The sequence below is a fragment of the Panthera tigris genome, chromosome D3, assembly GCF_018350195.1.
Source record: "Panthera tigris isolate Pti1 chromosome D3, P.tigris_Pti1_mat1.1, whole genome shotgun sequence".
NCBI classification, from domain to species: domain Eukaryota; kingdom Metazoa; phylum Chordata; class Mammalia; order Carnivora; family Felidae; genus Panthera; species Panthera tigris.
The window spans coordinates 77,175,254-77,195,075 of record NC_056671.1 but is presented as its reverse complement, the minus strand read 5'-3'; the positions used below and the strand labels follow the sequence as shown (position 1 = coordinate 77,195,075).

The window sequence follows — 19,822 nt, the reverse complement described above, 5'->3', positions numbered from 1 at the left end:
AACCCGGGTGCGTTCCGTCTTGTACCTGTACCATTCCCCGGTGTGGCGCTGCTCACAGGGCTGTTCTGCGAGGAGGCAGAGGAGCCGGCACCAAGATGTAAATCGATGCACTGCTTCCTTCATCGAGAACATCTTACCACGGGGGAAAAGTGTCAGCTGAGCTGAACAGTGTGTTAGTGACGGAGTTGCATTGCGTTCCGGCACGAGCTCTCTATCGTGCTGTAGATGAGTAACAAACGAGTCAAGGATGAGCCGCTGAGGCATGGACCACGCTTCGTTAGTACCGGTCTAGTGTACTCTCCTTGACTCCGTGGCCTGGGCTGCAAGGCGGCAGGAAGGGGAAAGTGAGGAGGCATGGCCCTCTCCCGATACGCCAGCCCACACGCAGCGATTCCCTCTTCCTGTCCTATTTCGTCGGCAAAAATGCAGCCCCAGGGTCGCGGGGAAGCGTACCAGAGACTGGGAGTTGTGACGGTCAGCTGCTTGGCCCCGATGGCACCTCGGTGGACAGCCGCCAGAACCAGCCTAGTGGACCTCAGGTGTGAGGAGAGCCTTGCAAATTGTATTTAATAAAGTAAAACAAAATCCTACAAGGGTGGCAAAAAGGGGAATCTCTCCACAGACAGGAAAGACTGGACCTGTCGCCCCGCTCCTCTGCCCCAAGGATCTAGATCCCTTAGGGAATCTCTTACTATCTACCATGATCAGCACCCTGGAGGCTCAATGGGGTGCGACACTCTCACTCATCACTGGGGCCCAAATTAGGAACATTCAATCTAATCTTTGCAAAGGGATCTTACCATGTAGCTACTTGCCCGGAAGTTTTGTGCAACAAAACAGGCACAGCGTTTCGGTGGCATTAACTTTTCACGTGTGTGCAGGTGGGCCAGGGCCCCTCCGTTGATCCCACGTCGGCCCTGCTGGTCTTGGCTCCTGGCCAAGGTTTGATTTAATTCTTCTCCGCGTTTCTCTCACCCTCTGAAACCAGTGGGCTAGCCAGAGTATATTCTTCTGGCAGTGGCAGAGACAACATACAAGCTCTCTTAATGCCTAGACTTAGAACTCACACAGTCATCCGTCTACCCGGCATGCCGTGGGCCAGAGCAAGTCCCAGGGCCGTGCCCAATGTCTAGAGGCAGGGAAGCCCTGTTCCCCATGAGGCAGCGGTGTGAGTGTGGATGTAAAGAGTGGGACCAGGGCTGCCCGGGTGGCTCAGTCGGTTAAGCCGCCAACTCTGGGTTTCGGCTCGGGTCACGATCTCATGGTTTGTGAGTTCAAGCCCTGTCATTCCTGTGGGAGACGGGCAGGGCCACACCCCTGGGTGCTCTTCTCTCCACCCCCAGCTGGCATTTTCCAAGGAATTCCATGGCTGTTTTCCCCCAGTGGGCTCTCTACTCCACAGGGGGTGAAACATACGTCTAGGTTTTATGGGAGCTAGGACTAACCCCAATCCTAGAGCCGCTGCCCACGAAGTATTCCCTCCTCTCCACTTCTGTTCCATTCTCCATGCTGTGGACTGACATTCCTGCCCACTCATGGGTCACCATTCCCATGCAGCTTCCACCCGCTACGAGAGAGTTATCCACCCCCCACCCCCGACCCAGCACCTGCTACAGGGGACAACTTTTCACACGGCCTCCTGTCTTCCACCTCTGCTAGAAACTGACTCCACCTCTCAGTTTCCTGATTCCCCGTTTCCAAGAGAGAAATGTGATCAACTTGGCTCATTATTTGACCCAGCCACCCCGCATCTAGAGGAGTGTGTCCAGAATGTCCAGGCAACTCCTGTCAGGGGCTAGGAACACACGGGGACATCGGTGGCAGGGTCTGCGTGGAGCAGGGCAGTGTTCCCCGAAAAGAAGGGAAGATTAGCACCCAGCGTGTCATACACCATGACCCTTGTCCCCAGGTCCTCAGGTCCACGTTGTCTTATGCCTAATATTCCATGATTTGTATTTTTCCTTTTAGCTTAGTGACTCCCCGATATTTCACCGCCATGGGCATTTTTTCTTAATTTCTCCCATCGAATTCAGATTTCAAAGCCGATCACATTGTCAAGACTTCCCATTTTCACTCATCGAGGGCATAGGAAGTGTCCATCAGAATTTCTAACCATGTTGATTGACATAAGCAGTATTACCACACAGAATCAACGCAATTCCAGCTTAAATCGGTGCAACATTAGTTAGTTAATCTTTTCAGCTTCGTCAAGAGTCAAGGTGTGTTTTTAGGGCGACTTTTTGAAATACGGAAATAGGTCCCATCTCTTTCATTGCCCCTCCCCCCCACTGTCCAGGTTGGGAGTCTCTTCTTTTTTTTTTTTTTAACGTTTATTTATTTTTGAGACAGAGAGAGACAGAGCATGAATGGGGGAGGGTCAGAGAGAGGGAGACACAGAATTGAAACAGGCTCTGGGCTCTGAGCTGTCAGCACAGGGGCCCGATGCGGGGCTCGAACTCACGGACCGCAAGATCGTGACCTGAGCCGAAGTCGGCGCTCAACCGACTGAGCCACCCAGGCGCCCCGGGAGTCTCTTCTTAAGGGGTAGGGCCTACGTTTGCTGTAACGGGTCACTTACGTATTGGTGTCTGTGGCAGGCTTTGAGGGCAGATCTTGCTGCGGTGAGATGCCCCAAGATTTCCAGGCCCAGGGCCGAACGACGGAAGAAGGCTGAGAGGCGAGATGGCCAGCAACAGGACAGTTGTGTGCCCAGTGCGCGTGGGTTCTCACTCAGCCTCAGCCACGCAGGAGCCACTATGTGACCTCGGGCCAGTCACCTAGCGTCCTTCATCTGTAAACTGAGTTGTTGTTAAGGGGGTCAAATGAGGTCATGTGTATCTATCGACGGGCAGCTGCTGATTTATTTTAATCATGGAGAAATATAATTAGGGGAGGCCAATTTTTATCTTACGTCGTGAGCTTCAAGGAAGCATTAACTTCCTTGTTCAGGGCCTCACCCGCTATCCCGTGCTATTTAGATCCCCTGAGGGGGCAGGTAATCATAGAAATAATAGCTGCCATTTAGTGGACACCTCTGATGGACCAGGCGTCGTGCCTGGTTGTGTGTACCTTCACTCGTGTGGCCTTCGCAGCTGTCCTGTGACACAGATGTCACTTACCCCGTCTTACAAATGAGGAAAGCGAGGGCCAGCAGAATGAAATGACTTGTCCAATGACCAGATGGCAATTAGCAGAGCCAAGAGTCGACTTCAGATCCATCTGATTCCCAAGCTCTAAGTGTGCTAAGTCTGGTAAAAATGGATTTCTTTGTAGTTCCAGAACTTTTCTGGGCTTTGACACATTTCATCACCCAGAAGGCACAAACAGCACCCTAAAAATAATTGTAGAAGAGACGCTGGGGATAGTTTTTAGAGGCCTTTGGGTGAAATCTCACCGCAGGCTCCTCTGTTTGCTTGTCAGCTACCCGCCCTCCCTCCGCACACCCTGCCTCTAGATTTTTGCACATCGCCTTCCAACTTACGCGGGGAAGTAGGCAGAAGCGGTGGGAGCATACACACTTGCTTTCTGGAGAGGCTCGGAGTTTTGGCTACAGCAGGGACGGCCGGAGTCTCAAAAATCCAGCCCACCACGTCTGAAACCGAAAATATGTTTCTGAGATTTTTCTACTGGAACATACTACTGGGCGATCCTCCTTGAAATCCAGATATACCTGGCATTTCACTGGTTACCTTCCGCAGTCTTCCGGGCCCCCGGACAGATGGGGCCCTTACCCTAGACTCCAGACTGACAGTTTATTTGCTCCAGGGTTTCTCAACCTCGGCACTCTTCAGACTCGGGGCCGGATAACTCTTTGTTGTGTGGGCCGTCCTGGGCCTGGTAAGATGCCCATGAGATGCGAGTACCATCCCTCGGTTGTGACAACCAAGGTACCCGCAGGCATCGCAAATAGGCCCATCACAGGCGATAATCATCGCCAGCTGAGAACCTCAGGTCTAACTTAACTGCTCCCTCACCTGGTGCGCCTCGTGTTCCCACTTGAACACCTCCAATGCTGGAGAACTCACGCGATCTCCTCTTTGGACAACACTGACGTTGGAAAACTCTTCCTTATCGTGAGGGTTTCCGGCTCCGCCCCCCCCATCACGTGGTCCTATTCTGTCCTGCCCAGTCCTTCCGACACACCCTTGCGCGCTTCCCAAGCTCATCAGGCCTGCCCTAACTCTTCCCTACACGGAATATTCCCTGTGCCATCCGTACGCCCCAAATGCAACGGTTGCTCCTCCCCTCCCCAATCCTCACTGACCTGGACATCCTCCAATGTGACTGTGTCCCCTTTAAACGTAAGAAAGCGCCAGACAGAGGTGCTGCTGAGGGTAACCACGGAGGAATCACTTGCTTAGATCAGCCCCAGAGGGAGCTGAGCATCGGTCAAGGGATGTGCTGGGCAAGAGGCACTCTTTTCCAGAACTTTCCATAGATATATGCTTACGTCACTTGGCCTCCTAGGGAAATGAAAGCCAGAGTATGAGATGCTGCCCGTTTCGGGCCAACTCTGGCTGGAAGGCTGGGGGGCTTCAGACGTTACCCCCCACACACACCGCAGACCGTGTAGAGGTGAGCACTGAGGCTGTAGGAGGGAAAGTTCTGAGCCTGAGCAACTCCGGCTCTTTCTTCTAAGCATCTATCCGCAGAGGCTATGCTCCCCACCCTGTCTCTCTCCTGGGATATTTGTAAGGACAATAAAAAAGACCGTGACTGTGAAAGCGCTTTCTAGATAATGTGAGAAGCTGACTGCATCAACGTAGAGCATAGTTCTCTCCGAACCATCATCCCCCCACCACTCCCCTCTCCCCCACCAGCTGGCTTCTCCTGGTCATAGTCTTTCAACTCTAGCCAGGCAAAGTTGCAACTGAGTTTAGTAGTGAGTTCCTAAGAAAAATATTATTCAGGAAAGTCTCTGAAATGCTATTAGCTTAATCTGATTTGACTTATCAAATCAAGGTACATCTATCTGTCTCTCTGTCTCTCTTATGCTCCTTCTCAACGGCGCCTAGCTCTGTGGCACCCAGGTATTCAGACCAATACATCACAGTATGATGGGAACAAGGGTGCCTGGTGGGTCAAGTGCACGCTTGGAGCCTACCCGCACGGCCTCTTGGGAACGCTGGCGAAGGAGTGGGGCCTGGCGCAGAACCATGTCTTGAGGCTCGCATGGCGTTTCTGGAAGCCTGCTGACCACAGTGATGAGGAGAATAACATCAACTCAAATGAATTAGGTGGAAGCTACTTAAAATGATTGATCACAGCACCTAATATTATAATAGCGTGAGGGTCCTTTCTGCCAAAATCAGAATTCTAATTCAAGTGTAAACTAGCTTTGGTCCTCTTCAGGTTCAAATTGGGGCCACTTTGGTCATCACCTACGACAAAGGAGGGGACACTACGTGGGTATCCAGAGACAAAGAAAAGAGAAGTGCTCCGGAAGTCAGAAGGCTTAACTCTGTGTGACCCTCTTGTAGTCATGGTATTTCCGATAAAGCGAGCATTGCTTTGTATTGATATCTCATTGAACTCTTATTAACAAGTAGATGGTTTTATTTTTCCCTTTCTTCGGGAGGGAGAGCCTTAGAAAGTGCAGACAAGCGTCCATGGTCAAGCAGCTGGCATTAGAACCCTGGATATGGTACAGGCCCTCCCTGTTAAAACACAACTCTTCGTTGCTGACCCTGGTGCAGCAAGCTGTACGTTAAAGTTCCAGAGCTTTACCTAATTTCACACCTAATTTCTACCTGTCTGCATTAGTCATGGTTCTCCAGAGGGATGAACCAACAGGATATGTATATATATGAATATATACAGATTCTCTATTATCTATCTATCTATCTACCTATCATCTATCTATCCATCTATAGATTTTAAAGAATTAGCTCAAGCAGTACTGGAGGCTTAAAAGTCCCAAATCTGGGGCACCTGGGTGGCTCAGTCTGTTGAGCGTCCGACTTCGGCTCAGGTCATGATCTCACGGTCCGTGAGTTCGAGCCCCGCGTCGGGCTCTGTGCTGACCGCTTGCTTCAGATTCTGGGTCTCCTTCTCTCTCTGCCCCTCCCCCGCTCATGCTTTGTCTCCCTCTGTTTCTCAAAAATAAATAAATGTAAAAAAAATTTTTTTAATAAAGCTAAAAAAAAGTCCCAAATCTGATGGCCTCGGCCAGCAGGCTAGAGACTCAGGGCAGAGTTGCAGGGTCCAAAGGCTGACTGCAGGTAGAATTCCTTTGGCTGAAGGGAGATCAGTCCTTTTCTACTAAGGCCTTCAACTGATTAGCTAAGACCCATCCGTATTATGGACAGCCATCTGTTTTGCTTTAAAGTCTACTGATTTGAAAATGGAGATTTTTTTTTAATATAAACCAACTTTTTAAAAATATAAACCAACTTTTTTTTTAACTTTGAGAGAGAGAGAGAGCACATGAGTGGGGGAAGGGGGCAGAGGGAGACAGAGAGAATATCTTAAGCAGTCTCCATGCTAAGCAAGAACCCAGAGGCGGGGCTCAATCCCAAGACGCTAGGACCATGACCTGAGCCGAAATCAAGAGTCAGACCCTCAACAAACTGAGCCACCCAGGTGCCCCTAGACCAACTTTACTGACGTATCATTGACATATTAAAAGGCACCTGTTTTAAGGATACACTTTGTTGAGTTTTGACAAGTGTGTACAACCACCCCGATCAAGAACTTTTCGGTCCCCTCCAAGCGTACCCCCAGCATCAGTAAATCACTGTTGCAGTTTCTGTTACCACAGATCAGTTTGTCTTCTCTAGAATTTCGAATCAATGGCATTCTACAGTCGATAATCTTTTGCATCTGGTATCTTTCATTTACCGTAATGCTTTTGAGATTTAGACACACGGTTGCATGTATTGGATGTTCGTCTCTCCTGATAAATAGTCTTTCATTTGTGGCTGTCTTTCCATTTGTTTCCTTATTCCTCAGCTGACGGATATTTGGATTGTTTCCAACGGGGCGGGGTGGGGGGTTGTTTTGTTTTGTTTTGCTCTGTTCTTTGTTTGTTTTTTTAACTATAATTAACAAAGCTGCTGTGAACACTTATATCTTTGTGTAGCAGGCATGTGTTCTCATGTCTCTGGGGTAAGTACCTGGGAGTGGAATTGCTTGGTCGTATGGTAACTAGGTAAGCATGTGTTTAAGGTTCTAAAAAACCGCCCACCATCATCTCCTGGTACAGAAGCCAATCCTCCCCGTTTAAGTGATCCGTCAAGTTATTCCTCTATGTTTGGAGGGCCTCTAATTCTATTTTATTTACTGCCCAGAAATAAATGCCTGCCAGACCTTTATTCCCGTGAACATTCAGACTTCTTCATGGATGTTTACCCCTGCAAAGGGATGGCTTTCCAGAAGCCATTTCTACAGATTTGTGACTTAAGTTCCTTCGAAAAACTCTACTGAAAGTGAACTATTGTGAACAGGCACGTCTTAGCTCCCTACTGACTCCCATTTTAGCTACAGCACGTCAGCTACTCAGATCAAGGCACTGCAGGAATCCGGTTGTTTGGCTGAAGGGAAGAGAGGAGACGAGGAGGCTGTTGTAGATCCATTGAGTCGCTTCCCAATGGCCATTTCCTTCTGTCTTGCTATCCCCAGCCTCCCGTGATGGAGCGTGGCCGCTTCAACTCAATCATGGCAGTCCTGCTTCCTACTTTCCTAGTCTCTCCGGGGGCAGGAATGGCTGTGTAACCGATTTTGGCCACTGGGACTTACGTGGAAGTCAGCTTGTGGCTGTAGGAAGTCTTCTGCCATCACGAGAAAGGGAATGGATACAGATAGCACCAACCTTCCACCTTCTTCCTGCCTCGTTCTACCCAGTTCTACCAGCCATCTTGCAACCACGGCAGAAAGGCCCAGAAAGAAACAGAGATGTCAGCCCCGACATGGCTGAAATGGGACATCATAACTAGCATCTGTCCACCTCCGTTTCCTTGTCACGTGTGACGAATAAACCCCTATCTGTTTAAGCCACTGTTAATAAGGTTTTTCCGGCCGCCAAACAAATCCCTCGGCAATACAGCCAGATTCTGAAAAACAAGATAGGAGCATATCAAAGGCAAATGTCATGTCTCTTTGACCACAGCCAACAAATAGAATTTACCTACAACTAGGATCACATTCTTTTCTCAAATTTACTGGGAATCTTCTAGCTTCTCTCACTGATTCCCTCCTGGTGCAGTTTGTTCCCCAAGGAATATGGGTTGTTAATCCTTTCTTCCCCATTTACATGTGACTTTGGCCAAAGCACTTATCTGCTCAGCATCTGTTTGCTCTTTCTTAAGGGTTGTTGTGAGCATTAAAAAAACAAAAACAAAAACAAAAACAAGCCAACTAAAAAAAAAAACCGACTTAAGCATTTTATTTTATTTTATTTTATTTTATTTTATGAAGCTTAATTAACATGCAGTGTTACAGGTGTACAACAGGTTCAGGGGTACAATACAATGATTGAACAATTCTATACATTTCTCCGTGCTCATCAAGATAAGTGTCCTCTACGACTTAAGTATTTTATTTTATTTTATTTTATTTTATTTTATAAAGCTTAATTAACATGCAGTGTTACAGGTGTACAACAGGTTCAGGGGTACAATACAATGATTGAACAATTCTATACATTTCTTCGTGCTCATCAAGATAAGTGTCCTCTACGACTTAAGCATTTTATTTTATTTTATTTTATTTTATTTTATTTTATTTTATAAAGCTTAATTAACATGCAGTGTTACAGGTGTACAACAGGTTCAGGGGTACAATATAATGATTGAACAATTCTATACATTTCTCCGTGGTCATCAAGATAAGTGTCCTCTATGACTTAAGCATTTTAAAGTGCCTTTTAGATTATTCAGCTATCAGGAAAAGAGAAATCTTTTCCATTATGCCAATCTTTAGCTTCCTGTCTCGTATGTTCTCTTGAGTGCTCTTTTCTTCAGTATGCCTGTGTTAAAGCACGTGTCAGAGTAGCAAATAGATGTTCACCAGCCTTTGTTACAGATTTTTGTAAAGCTAAATAAAGCTCTTCCAACGGAGTCTGGGCTGTCTGTAGGGACTCAGGAGGTGGTAGAATTGATGATGGTGATGATGGAGACAGAATGATGGTTTGCGGATCACCTTGTAGCCAGATGAGGGTCTGGACCTCACCAGAGTTCCATTTGCCTTTAGGAAAACTCTGCACCCCTGAGTGTGGATTGCGGGGATAGCAGGTTTGTATCTGCCATTCCCACGTCCTCTGCTGCAAAATCTCCTTAAATCACGATACACTAGGGGTGCCCGGGTGGCTCAGTAGGTTAAGCGTCCAACTTCTGCTCAGGTCATGATCTCGCGGTTTGTGAGTTCAAGCCCCGCGTCCGGGTCTGTGCTGACAGCTCGGAGCCTGGAGCCTGCTTCGGATTCTGTGTCTCCCTCTCTCTCTACCCCTCCCCCATCTGTCTCTCTCTGTCTCTCAAAACACAAACAAACCACAATATGCTGTTATGAAGCCAGCCTTCCAAGGTACCTTGGAGGAAAGCCAAGTGTCCCTTCAGCTTGTCCAGCATCGCCCCGACCCCTCCCTCGCGGGCGCTGATTACTCAGACCGTCAAATGTAATCAGGCCCCGCGGTGACATGCTTTCCCTTTTCTCATGCGCCGCCGTCTTATTTAGCTCTGACCAGCGTTCTCAAATGTCCAGTTCCTCTGGTAATTTTGACTTGAATGTATCTTTTGTACTTGCCATGACTGTCACTCATTTTGCATTATCTGCAAATTTAATCTAAATTGAAAGTCAGATTTCCTTTCTCCTCCTGGTTGTTAATGAGCCCGGTGTATTGGATAATACAGCTTCCTGTACGGAGGCGAATGGGACCCTTGACTCTTCAGTCACATTCAGATCTAATTTAAGATGCCACTGATTGTTACTTGCCCTGACCATTTGTCAGCAGGACTCAAGACCACGTTCCGTCAAAACTTCCAGGCTCTCCTTCTTTAATTGCTCGATGAATTGCCTGGGTCAGAGGTTTCCTATCAAATAAATATTTAAATGATTTCCACTGAATTCCCCTGCGGGGTTTCAAGGCCGTAATTGTGTTCAGAAATGGCTGTGCCGGTATTAGAATGATTTGAGGCTTTTGAATCCGCCTAGCTTGTTGCTCGTTCGATTCTCTTTCACCATGTGTGGACACATCAATTTTCTTATTAAATGTCTTAAATTCTTACTTGGAACAGCAAGCAGTGCATGAGAACATTCATTTCCTGAGTCATCATGTTGACGAATCTTCCTCTGCTTCTGGAGTTTGGAACCCTACCAGGTGCCAAGATCCCTGTTCTCCTCACAGTGGGTGCAATGGCTTTGAGTGCCCCCCAAAAGCCTGAAGTGTCCCCCACTTCCGTTTAAGCACCGGAGTTTAATTACCCCCTCTTTACCTGCTTAGTAGCCAGGCGTTACGTCATCTTCTAAGCCAGTGGTTCCGGACCTTGGCCAATTTTGCCCCCCACCCCCATCTCCAGCTTCCATCCCCCCCACCCCGAGATATTTGGCAATGTCTAGAGACTCTTTTAGTTGTCACAACTCAGAGGTAGGGGGCGGGGGGGGGGCAGTGCTACCATCATCACCTCCTATCGGAGGCCAGGGGTGTGGCTAATTATCTGAAATGCATAGAAAAGTCCACAGCAAAGAATTTTCTGGCCCCAAATGTCAATGGTGCTGAAGCTGAGAAACCTTGTGCTATCTAGGCTATTCTCAAAGTTGGCCCTCTCTTTCACCATCACCACCACCCACCTGACTGAGGAGTAAAGAGACCTCCTCCCCACTGGCTAGTCCCTTACCTGACTGGACCACGGCCCCTCGTCGTTCAGTTTAGGTGAGGGTGGGGATTAAATTAGAGATAGTGTATTTCTAAATCCCATTTCAGATTCCTTCCTTTATTCCTCCTTCCCTCCCCCCTCCTTCCTTTCTTCCTTTAAAAAAAATTTTTTTTAACATTTATTTATTTTCGAGAAACAGAGAGACACAGAGCATGAGCAGGGGAGGGGCAGAGAGAGAGAGGGAGACATAGAATCCAAAGCGGGCTCCAGGCTCTGAGCCATCAGCACAGAGCCTGATGCAGGGCTCGAACCCACATACTGTGAGATCATGACCTGAGCTGAAGTCGGACGCTTAACCGACTGAGCCACCCAGGCGCCCCTCCTTTCTTCCTTTTGTGAACAAATATTTACTGGGTGCCATCCATGGGCCCAGAGCTTTCTTAGACACTGTAGACAGATAGTTAACAAAAGAGACAAAACCCCTGTCCATTGGGAGCTGATGTTCTAGCTGGAGAGTCAGATCCTAGAGGTGACACTTCAGAGACCAGTAGGTTCTATGGAGAAAAGAAGGGAGGGTTCTGTGCTCTGTTCAATGGCCACCCCTGTTTCAGGGGCCTGAAACCCAGTTTTGGGGGAATAAGGCTGAACATTTTACTACAGAGATGTGTGTTGTTGCTCTCATTGTAGTAAGGCCATTTTTCGATGACGTGTACTAAGACCACCTTCCATGGAGAGAAGACTGTCTAGAATGAACAGGGAATTTAAGCTGTACCTCACATGCGTGCTCTCATGCTTTTTGTCTTAGCTGTGCAAAAGCTTACCGAGACAGGGGACACTGAGTTTGACAGCCGGGTTTGCTACTCGCCAGCTGTGTGACCTTGATCAAATTTCATAATCTTCCTGAGGGTTCGATTCCAAGAGAATAATGGCACCTACCTCATAAGGATTGCTCTGAGGGTTTCGCGAGATGCAGTATATTGAGAGCGGAGCACATTTCCTAGTACTTTGCAAAGTACTCAGGAAAGGAGCTTTTCAAATGTTCACACGGGGGGAGGAAAACTTTTGCACATTTCAGTTGGCTTTTGCATAGTGAGCCCTCACTACCTTCTTCTTCCTCCACGGTTTACTGGGAGGCAGAGATTCAGTAGATACCATTTGGGTAATTCCCAAGGCCTCCTTCCTCTGTGGTCGTGGCTTCCTGTTGGACCGTTCCCCCCCACCACCAGTGGTGTCAAAGAGACACAGAGGCAGACAGCTGCCAAAGGGAGTGCAGTAGGGGAGAGCCCTCGGTATAGAACTGAAATAGAAGGTGGGAGAATGTTTACGCTTGATCTTAGCCAAAAGCCCGAGAAACAAGCGGGAGAGTTTTTCAACACTGGGTTGTGCTAAAGGAAAAGTACTGAAGGACGTGCTCGCGGGGGTCAGTGTGCTCAGGCCATCTGTTTGCTATTGGGTGTTTATCCAGTGGAGAAACATGCTTTTCGCTTCTCGTATCTTTATGACCGGAGATAGTTTGCAAGTTGGAAGGCACCCACCAAAGTTGGGCTCCTACTCTCCCGCAAGACTGGGAGTCAAGGAAGGGGTATGGACGCCTGCATTTCGTGGAGGTGACTCCCAGATCCTTGAGGACACATTTCCGGGTGGCAGAAGACTTATATCTCAAAGGGGCAGAGAAGGGATTTATAATTGCAATGTTTCTAAAGTAACTGCTCCCAGAAAAGAAATGCCGGGGACCTATGGTCATGTTTTAGAGGGAACAAATAGTAAATTCTTTTGACAGCGTTGAGCTTTCTTAGATTGGCATTTTAAGAGAACTAGGGTCATCCTAGGGACATGGTTAGGGGCTGATAGAAATCTCCCAGAGTTTGGTCACTCCTCGAAGTGGGGGGAGGGGAGCAGGGGCTGGAGAGAGTCCTTTGTGCTGCGAATTTTGCGCTTTTCAATGGGCTTGGCTTCCCCCCCCCCCCCCCCACCCCGAGGACCAAGGCCTCTGTCACCTAGGAGCAGCTCAGAGTGTCTCCAGGTCCCGGATAAACATCTTCACCCTTTGTTAATCCTCAGTCAACTGAGTCTGTGGCAGGAGCTGTTGTCTGTTAATAGATGGCCTCTAGTTCAGAGGAAATGTTTTTAAAAGCCTGTTTAAGTGAAACATTTTAAAAAAAAAAAGGGGGAAGGGGGAGCGCCTGGGTGGCTCAGTCAGTTAAGCGTTTGACTTCAGCTCAGGTCATGATCTCGCGGTCCGTGAGTTCGGGCCCCACGTCGGGCTCTGTGCTGACAGCTCGGAGCCTGGAGCCCGCTTCAGATTGTGTCTCCCTCTCTCTATGCCCCTCCCCCGTTCATGCTCTGTCTCTGTCTCAAAAATAAACAAACATTAAAAAAAAATGAAAAGTCTGATTAAGCATTCTTACAAAGAATGTAAAACAGTCTGGAAGCTCACATAGTAACCATTTCAATCCCCCTTTTTTCCAAGTCTAGCTGCCCGGGGTTGCTCGTTACTAACAGTGTGATACTTTGAAAGCCTGTTGTGTGTTTAGGAAGCTGGCACTTTCATTATCCCCATTTTGCAGATGAGGAGACCAAGACCTCCTTCTCACGCTCGGGGTGACCGGCTGGTAAATAATGGAGCTGGGATTCGAGCCCGGGCAGTCTGCCTGCAGAGTGTATACTCTTACCCACCATGGTACACGTCAACGTATTCTCCTTTCTCGGGGATCACATTCTATTCTGAAGCTTGCTTTATTCACTAGTCACTCTGCCGAAGGTTTTTTTTCCCTGTCACTGCACAGAAACCTGCCTTCTCCTTTTGCAGGACTATTGCCCCTGCGTGTGAACGGACTGTCGCTTATTTAACCTACTGCCACTTGGTGGTTATTTACGTTACTGCCTTGGTGTCACCAACACCACTGTGATAAACATCCGAGAGCATGATCTTCGTCGGCATTGATGAACATTTCTGCGGGGCCCCGTCCTGACAGTGGAATTGCTGTATCTGAATATGTGCACATTGAGGATTTTCTGGTCATTTCCCAAATCCCAGAACCCGCCTGTATATAGTGCTGTGTCACTGGGACCTGGGACTGCCTCATCTGCTTAGCTTCTACCTGAAATATTGGGCCTCTCACCATTTAAGGACTTCTCAGGGACAACAGCTCGTTGCCGACTGTCAGGAAATTAGCGTGCTGGGTCCAGGGTGCCTGGGGAGGCTCTCTGGAATGCCTGCTTGTCCTGATTTTGAATTGAAATTAACCGTTAATCCTGATGAATGGAGGGGGGGGTTATAGACCCAGCTTCAGCTTGGCTGGAGGGGCTCCCAGGCACCTTCTATAATTTTTGAATCGAGGCACAAATGTAATCACAGCTCAGACTCTAAGTCTCCTTGGTGTTGAGCTTTCATTCTTCATCTGAGGCTTACATATCCTAAAGAAGCAGGTTGAATTAACAGTCGAGTTGGTTCATGAGGAAATTCTTTAATTGGAGCCAAAAAAATTCACGACCTCTTAACTTTCCTATAGTCTGAATAAACCAGATAAACCAGTTTCAGTTCAATTAAGAGTATGAATATCAAGGAATATCCACCCCCCCCCTCCCAGGTTGAAGGAAGATGCTTTACCGGTTTTGTTTTTGTTTTTTCCAACCTCAGGCAAAATGATCCAGGAGTGAGCTTGGGGACATCAATGGCTTTCATGCTGGCAATTTCATTGCTTTGCCATTAAAGTGGTATGTAGGGAGATGACAAAAACAAAAGATGAAAACTGCCACGTGTTTGTCATCATTCAACTTACAACATCGTAGCTACAGTGACTTCCAAAGGACGGGGATGATAGGAACTGAATATGGGTTAACGGACACAGTTGTCTATACCCGCTTGATTCAATGGAGGGAAAGAGCCACAAAATAGAGTCAGACAACATACCAGGTCAAAGTCTTTTTTTTTTCCTTGTGTAGACTTATTGTCTGATTTCCCAGAAGTTCGTGATCTTTATGGAGAGTTGATTGATGTATATATTAACATATAAATATGTATTATATATATATATTAAGTTTATTTACTTATTTTGAGAGACACTGCAAGTGGGGAAGAGGCAGAGATAGAGAGGGAGAGAGAGAATCCCAAGCATTCTCTGCACTGTCAGCGCAGAGCCCAACGTGGGGCTCAATCTCACGAACTGTGAGATCAGGACCTGAGCCGAAATCAAGAGTCAGATGCTTAACCGACTGAGCCACCCAGGTGCCTCCTTATCGTTGTTATTAGCTGTAGAATTTGTTCTCACTTTAAAGAGCAATCAGGAAACCTTCCACTGCACCTGGCCCTTCCCCACCTCCACCTTCCTTGACTCAAGTGCCACCTTTTCACCTGACAAGACCCCTGCCCCATCCTGCGTGCTCCCTAAGCGTGTCCTGTCCTTGTGTTTTCTGAGGTGGTACCTCGGCCCAGGGGGAACCCTGCTTTGATCTTCCTGTCCCTTCTATTCTCTCAGCTCCTTCCCCGCCCCTCAGGAAACCAGTGCGTCTCCCCCATACCCCCAGGAACCTGACTCTGAGCTGCCCCGTGCCAGAATCTTCGCTAGGTTCAGCTGGGACGGACGTGTCCCCAGCACCCTGAGACACAAGCAACTTCATCCGGGGGCAGGTCTCCCCACCATTGTTCAGACTCCCCCTTATTCTTGCTGTTCTGCCCGCAGGAATGCTCTTTCCATGTGCTCCGGTGGTACTGACCCTACTCTCCAAGGCTCAGCCAGAAATGCCACTCATCCTGGTGGCCTCCCGCTGTCCCAGCCACAGGGCCCCTGCTCCCAACGCAGGGGGCGAGAGTCCACTGCACCTTCCCAGTTCAACCTGCTGGTCTCCGTGTTCGGCTGGTACTTGACTTCCCCACTCTGACTGCATATGGCTTGAGGCCAGAGATCAAGTCTCAACCTGGGCTCTATTTAATTAGCAGTTGGCCTGGGAGTGAGTTTCCTTTACCCAAGTGAAAGATCCACGGAAAAGACTGGAAGCCGAGCCACCTGCTTCTGTGACTGACAACACGAAGATCCCTCACTGAGTGGCTCATGGGATCCAGACGTACCTCTGGGCAGGGCGGGGAACCCCACGCATCTCTGCCCTCTGTTGTCAGCCGTGGTCGTCTTTGCTAACTTCCCCTTCTTCTCCTCCCCCTTTGAGCCCCTCGGTGTTTTCTCACGCTCTCTTTGCTTGTCCTCTTATATAAATAGAGATCCTGTCATGTACCTGTCGATCAACGAACCTTTGCCAGTCAGTGGCATGGGCCAGCTGCCAACAATTGCCATGTGTCGGTGGCTGACCAATACGACCGCACCAAAAAGCACATTGGCTCCTTTAACCCCTACAGGAATCCCGTAAGGAAGGTGTACATTGGGGTCCCCCATCGGAGAAGATGAGGCTCAGGGAGTGACAGCAGTCACCTAGGAAGCGAACGGCCGAGCTGGGATGGATTCCAGGCCTCGCTGCAACCCAAAGCCTGTGCTTCTAAACCCCACGTGGGCTGTCCCTGCCGTGGCACCTGCTGTGTCTCAGGCCTTCTCGCAAATTATAGTGTAAAGATGTTTATCTTTGCCGCAGACATTTGAGGCGGTGACCAAAAGAGACATTGCCTTTGCACGGGGAAGGAGAGGGGGGCATCGAGGGGTTTCTGAAATTGTTACGGGGTGGGGGGGGCGCCTCAAACTCCCACGCGTTGCCAGGCCCTCTTACAGACAGGCCCCTGACCCACCAGGAAGCCTGTCTGCAGCTAGTAACGCCTCGTCCTGGGGTTATGGGGGGGCCTGTGTCCTTTTCCATGGTCTCTCAGCACCTGTGGCCCCCATGCCACCTCTACTCCCTACTCACTGCCACACCCCTCCGTTCAAACTCCCCCAGCAGCCGGTTCCGAAATCTCATCTCCGACCCAAACCTCCCTCCCAACCGCCCCCAAGACCCCCGGGTGGCGGAGGCGCCCCTGCACGTGTGTGTGATCCCACATCTACCGGCTATTCCTGTGGTTCCCAGCAGACGAACACAAACGCGCTGCCCGCCCCGCTCCCTCTCTGCCTCCCATCCTATTTCTTCCTTCGCCCAGGGCATCTCTCAGAGGGCAGGTCGCCCCGACAGCACAGCCGGCTCATCAGCCAAAGCTCGCTGGCCTTCCTCCTGGATCCCACAGCGACACGCAGAGACTACGGCTCAATAAATGCCTCCTCGCGGCGGGATGAACCACAGCTCAGGGCAAAGCCGGTCTCTGTTCGCTACTGGCTGCGAGGATATAAAACCTGCACACACACAGCCCTGAAGGCCAAAGAAGAGAAACCCGCAAGAAACACATGTGTTTACGCCCTTAGCCAGCTACAAACACAATAGGTTGTCATCGCGTCCCCCATGCATCCCGTCCCAGGCTTGGTGGGGGCTGGCGTCAGCCCTGAGCTCTTTTGGCGGCCACATCTGTGAAAGCCCCTCCTCTGGCGGCCACCTCCAGAGGGAGGGTTTCTGGGTATTGATTGCCAGCCTTGCAGCTGAAGAACTCCCATTCTTTCCCTGTCTATAAACACCATCTGTTGGGGAGAAATGGTACCAGGAAAAGGAGAGTGGGCTAAGCAGTTAGAGAAAGGCAGCTGTGGGTATGAGGGGGTCTACTGCCCTTACCAGGAGCCTCCAATGGGAGGGGCCCGGGGTGGGATTTTTCTAGACCAGAATCCCACAATGGGGCGAAGGTGGAGGAAAGCAGTGACATTGAATGACCTTCACTGGGACGTTGAGCAGGTCTGCAATAAATCAGAATGATTTCATGTTAGGATGAGACGGGGGGGGGGGTGTCTCCACCTGTGTCTGCTTCCCCCAAACCCATCAGTTTCGCCCCTCCCCCACTGCATAGAGGGACTATGTCCCCAGGGGACTGGTCTACCTTCCACCACACACCCGAAGCTGGCACCAGTGATGGTGTCACGGTGGCCTCCGAACACACATTGGTTTCCCTCTTCTGCAATCATGTTTCCTCCGGGCGCTGTGCTTGGAACCCACACCCTCGGGCTCAGTCCTTAGCCTTGTGTTTTCCCCCGTGGCCTCAACCAGTCTATGACCAAAACAGGTGCTTCTCAAGGGTGCTTGTCCCCTGGTGCTACCAGGAGTCGCTACTGCACCGGATGACACGGTGATCGTTCCAAAGGCCCTCCCAGGCTGGAGCTCAGGGTTGGGCTCAGTGGGGCGGAAGAGAGCGGGAGGTTCGCTAGGAGCGACGTAAACTCAATTGTCACAGTAGTATCTGTAAAACAGACAGAGATTTGGGGGACCGCTTGCTAACAGAACCACGCTCTCTCCTACCGTCACGTCGCTGCTAGAGAAGCGGAGACCATTTTGGGCCGTGTATGGACAGTTGTAATACTTGAATCCAGATTAACTAGGGTGGGACCAGTTCTTAATGCTGCTGAGATCCTGGATCATGGAGACGCATCTTGGCACCACGCAAAAACTCACCTTGAATGTGAAGATGTGGGTTTGCAATCCTAAATTTGCTACTCAAGTGTTGGTCGATGTCTTTGTGCCACCCATCTTGCTGAGCCTGTTTCCTGACCCACAGTTTTGATGCCTTTCTTGCATATTCAAAGGGCTGGAGAGACCACCGAGTAAGCTAAAACATCACAAAGGGCTATGAGCTCATTGTGTCGTATCTGGTTCTTGGTATCACATCTCAGGAGCTGCATGTTAGAGCAGGAGAAGGCGGGGAGGGCTGCAGTGTCCTCTGAGGGCCCCACGTCTCACAAACAGCCTGGTTAGTGAGCTTTGCTCCTTTTTTTTTTTTTTTTTTGCCTTGTGGTCTTAGGCCAACTTACTTAAATTCCCTGAGCCTCCGTTTCCCTATCTGTGATGTGGATAATCACGGGGAATTTGAAGAGTCTATAAAACCCTGGATATAAACCACTTGGCATATAAAACAGGTATTCAAGAATTGCCAGATTCTTTGCTTTCTGAAGGAATTGAGGGTGCATTACCAGGAGGAGGGAAATCTGAAGAGGGACCAGATTGTTGTTTTCAAACATTTGAAGGGTTGTCATGAGGACGCGAGTAAACTTTTTATGTGTTGTTTTTGAGGCTAAAGCAGTGGCTGAGAGTCACACGGGCTTCTGTTCAATAGGAGTTGAGCACTTTCTATGCTGTTCCACGGAACACTCTGCTTCAGGAAACAGTATCAGTCACCATTAGGTATAAAAGTAAGGCTTGATTCACTACCTGTCAGGGACGTTGTAAAACACCCCGCTGCCGTGGGAGAGAGGGGATGAACGGGAGTTTCCTTCCTACCTTAAAGTTCTATGATCCATAACATTATGTTCCTGTAATTCCCTCATATATGTTTTCACTCACAGAGATAAAACTTATAAAAGCCATCCCTTAGAGGGTTATGAACAGCTACCTCCACGTACATGTGGCTTTAGAAAACAAACTCCCTCAGCTCTACGTATAGGAGGATTGCCAGAGTCATCGGGGGACCTTCTTCTGTCACCTTCTCTATGGCAAGAATAACAGCCCTGATGTCTCTGATGAAAATCTGAAGAGCAGACCAAGAGCCAATGGCCAAAATCAGACTCTGCCATTAAAAATCTGGAGTAAGCTCAACCTGGGCAAACCGTGATCTAGGCAAAAGTATGTTTTAGCCCTCTCACCCTCAGTGTTTTAATTTACTTTTTTTAAACACATAGAAATGTACAGAATAATATAAAACACACTTTATGTATATATCATGCAGATTTACCATAACTTATGCCATATTTGCTTTGGATCATTTAAAAAAAAATAGCACTGATCCCTCTGAAGATTACTTTGGACTCCTTTCCAGCCCCATCTCCTTTTTTCTATCCCTAGAAGTATCGACTATCCTAAAATAGAAACCACAGGCATGCATGTTTCCCTCCGTTTTCATTACATATGTATGTATCTATAAGCAATGCGTATGCATTCCTTTTCCACTTCTGTGTAAGAAAGTGCCCTAAAACATAGAGGCTTAAAAGGACAATAGTCACTTATTTTCT

General features: G+C 48.8%; 1 long non-coding RNA gene across 1 annotated transcript; it reads right to left on the bottom strand.

Annotated features, from left to right (window-relative positions):
- Window positions 1-17,115: 17,115 nt before the first annotated feature.
- On the bottom strand, window positions 17,116-18,427 carry LOC122232601. The gene is made up of 3 exons (XR_006209957.1): window positions 18,273-18,427; window positions 17,445-17,563; window positions 17,116-17,353 (listed from the first exon to the last, which is right to left on the bottom strand). It is a non-coding gene; the product is annotated as an uncharacterized LOC122232601 (long non-coding RNA).
- Window positions 18,428-19,822: the final 1,395 nt, after the last annotated feature.